Source organism: Kryptolebias marmoratus, linkage group LG23 (genome assembly GCF_001649575.2).
Source record: "Kryptolebias marmoratus isolate JLee-2015 linkage group LG23, ASM164957v2, whole genome shotgun sequence".
Classification (NCBI taxonomy): Eukaryota; Metazoa; Chordata; class Actinopteri; order Cyprinodontiformes; family Rivulidae; genus Kryptolebias; species Kryptolebias marmoratus.
Window position 1 is genome coordinate 13859208 of NC_051452.1, and position 291 is coordinate 13859498.

Here is a 291-nt window from a genome sequence, read left to right on the forward strand (position 1 = left end):
CTTTCTTGGCACCTAAAACATACCTGCTGTGAACCCGTATGTGTATGTCTCTTTTTATCTATTTATCTTTTTTATCTGTTTATTTGTTTTATCTATTTCCTTTTTACTGTTTTTATCTATCTATTGTACAGCACTTTGGCTACCACTGTGGTTTTTAAAATGTGCTATATAAATAAAGTTGATTGATTGATTGATTGATTGACAGTAAACAGTGAGAATTTTTTAGGGAGACATTTTAGATTCAGTCCAATATGCCATTGTAAAATGAAAAGGAAATTAAACAATAATTAC